The sequence below is a fragment of the Oncorhynchus nerka genome, linkage group LG7 (genome assembly GCF_034236695.1).
Source record: "Oncorhynchus nerka isolate Pitt River linkage group LG7, Oner_Uvic_2.0, whole genome shotgun sequence".
Taxonomy (NCBI): domain Eukaryota; kingdom Metazoa; phylum Chordata; class Actinopteri; order Salmoniformes; family Salmonidae; genus Oncorhynchus; species Oncorhynchus nerka.
Window position 1 is genome coordinate 7,736,840 of NC_088402.1, and position 3,532 is coordinate 7,740,371.

A 3,532-nucleotide genomic window follows, 5' to 3' on the forward strand; every position below is an offset into this window, starting at 1 on the left:
GCAGAAGAACGTTCTCCACGGCGTCCCCAGACTCTGTCACGTGCTCAGTGTGAATCTGCTTTCATCTGTGAAGAGCACAGGGCGCCAGTGGCGAATTTGCCAATCTTGGTGTTCTCTGGCAAATGAAAAATGTCCTGCACGGTGTTGGGCTGTAAGCACAACCCCCACCTGTGGACGTCGGGCCCTCATACCACCCTCATGGAGTCTGTTTCTGACCGTTTGAGCAGACACATGCACATTTGTGGCCTGCTGGAGGTCATTTTGCAGGGCTCTGGCAGTGCTCCTCCTGCTCCTCCTTGCACAAAGGCGGAGGTAGCGGTCCTGTTGCTAGATTGTTGCCCTCCTCCACGTCTCCTGATGTACTGGCCTGTCTCCTGGTAGCGCCTCCATGCTCTGGACACTACGCTGACAGACACAGCAAACCTTCTTGCCACAGCTCGCATTGATGTACCATCCTGGATGTGCTGCACTACCTGAGCCACTTGTGTGGGTTGTAGACTCCGTCTTGTGCTACCACTAGAGTGAAACCACCGCCAGCATTCAAAAGTGACCAAAACATCAGCCAGGAAGCATAAGAACTGAGAAGTGGTCTGGTCACCACCTGCAGAACCACTCCTTTATTGGGGTGTCTTGCTAATTGCCTATAATTTCCACCTGTTGTCTATTCCATTTGCACAACAGCATGTGCAATTTATTGTCAATCAGTGTTGCTTCCTAAGTGGACAGTTTGATTTCACAGAAGTGTGATTGACTTGGAGTTGCATTAATTTTTTTGAGCAGTGTCTATATATGTGTGTGTATATATACATACATACATAATTTTTTGCCCCACTGTATGTATTTAGTCAGCCACCAATTGTGCAAGTTCTCCCACTTAAAAAGATGAGAGAGGCCTGTAATTTTCATCATAGGTACACTTCAACTATGACAGACAAAATTAGGGGAAAAAAATCCAGAAAATCACATTGTAGGATTTTTAATGAATTTACTTGCAAATTATGGTGGAAAATAAGTATTTGGTCCATAAACTTTTGTTATCTCAATACTTTGTTATATACCCTTTGTTGACAATGATGGAGGTCAAACGTTTTCTGGTCTTCACAAGGTTTTCACACACTGTTGCTGGTATTTTGGTCCATTCCTCCATGCAGATCTCCTCAGTGAGGAGCAGTGATGTTTGGGGGCTGTTGCTGGGCAACATGGACTTTCAACTCCCTCCAAAGATTTTATATGGGGTTAAGATCTGGAGACTGGCTAGGCCACTCCAGGACCTTGAAATGCTTCTTACGAAGCCACTCCTTCGTTGCCCGGGCGGTGTGTTTGGGATCATTGTCATGCTGAAAGACCCAGCCACGTTTCATCTTCAATGCCCTTGCTGATGGAAGGAGGTTTTCACTCAAAATCTCACTATACATGGCCCCATTCATTCTTTCCTTTACACGGATCAGTCGTCCTGGTCCCTTTGCAGAAAAAACAGCCCCAAGGCATGATGTTTCCACCCCCATGCTTCACAGTAGGTATGGTGTTCTTTGAATGCAACTCAGCATTCTTTGTCCTCCAAACACGACGAGTTGAGTTTTTACAAAAAAGTTATATTTTGGTTTCATCTGACCATATGCCATTCTCCCAATCTTCTTCTGGATCATCCAAATGCTCTCTAGCAAACTTCAGACGGGCCTGGACATGTACTGGCTTAAACCAAGCATCAGGTGTTAATGTTTAAACCAAGCATCACGTGTTAATGTTTAAACCAAGCATCAGGTGTTAATGTTTAGGTTGAGCGTTGGGGTTCTGAATAACAAAACTCCCCCCGACCGAAGACGCCTTCGTCCAATGACTCGGATGTGTAATGTAATGGAACTGAGAGTCAGGATCAAGGGCTAGGGACATCCCTACACCATTGACATTTAAAATGTTTATGGTTAGGGTAAAGGTTAAGGGTAGGGACGCCCCAAGGACCCCGGATAGCACTGACCATGTTACTTTCCTGCTGTTCGCAGCTGATCTGTGCATGGAGACAGGTGGACTCTGTAACTAGGCAACGGCAAGAGGTTCCCATGGCACCAGTGTGGATAAAAAGATGGTGTGAGTGAAGACTGGGTAGGTCTTTCGTTCCAGAATACAATAGGAAATAGTACTTCAACCTAAATATGTTTCTCACTGACACAAACAAAAAATGGCAACTTTATTTTTTAACCATAAAATTATATTAGGCTGTTGTAAGTTGTTGTTATATGTGAACAAACAAAGTAGTAATAATAATAATAATAGCCAATAAAAAAATCCAATACTAATAATAGCCAATAATAAAAGCCAATGTATTGTCTGTTCTTGACTTCTTGACTAATGGGACTGCTTCTCCTAGCAAATCCGGCTCATAAGGGTTACTATGGAAACTGAGGGCAGCAGAGCCACAGTAACTGAAGATGCTTGTTGCCGTGGCAATGAGGCCACGGTGTGTTTCCGTGGATATGGCGCTTGAAGAGTGGGAGTCGTTTTCACTCACTCACACAGGTGTTGATTTTAAAGTACAAGAAAAGACACCTGAAAATAGCTTGTTTTTCCTCAAACCGCTCAAAGTGGGTCAGTAGACCTAGGACCTTACTGAAAAGCTTACTTCAGCAACACAAAATATCAAAGTGGGTCAGTAGACCTGGGACCCTACTGACGAGCTTACTTCAGCAACACAAAATATCAAAGTGGGTCAGTAGACCTAGGACCCTACTGACGAGCTTACTTCAGCAACACAAAATATCAAAGTGGGTCAGGAGACCTAGGACCCTACTGACGAGCTTACTTCAGCAACACAAAATATCAAAGTGGGTCAGGAGACCTAGGACCCTACTGACGAGCTTACTTCAGCAACACAAAATATCAAAGTGGGCCAGTAGACCTGGGACCCTACTGACAAGCTTACTTCAGCAACACAAAATATCAAAGTGGGTCAGGAGACCTAGGACCCTACTGACGAGCTTACTTCAGCAACACAAAATATCAAAGTGGGTCAGGAGACCTAGGACCTTACTGACAAGCTTACTTCAGCAACACAAAATATCAAAGTGGGTCAGTAGACCGAGGACCTTACTGACAAGCTTACTTCAGCAACACAAAATATCAAAGTGGGTCAGGAGACCTAGGACCCTACTGACGAGCTTACTTCAGCAACACAAAATATCAAAGTGGGTCAGGAGACCTAGGACCCTACTGACGAGCTTACTTCAGCAACACAAAATATCAAAGTGGGTCAGTAGACCTGGGACCCTACTGACGAGCTTACTTCAGCAACACAAAATATCAAAGTGGGCCAGTAGACCTGGGACCCTACTGACAAGCTTACTTCAGCAACACAAAATATCAAAGTGGGTCAGGAGACCTAGGACCCTACTGACGAGCTTACTTCAGCAACACAAAATATCAAAGTGGGTCAGGAGACCTAGGACCTTACTGACAAGCTTACTTCAGCAACACAAAATATCAAAGTGGGTCAGTAGACCTGGGACCCTACTGACAAGCTTACTTCAGCAACACAAAA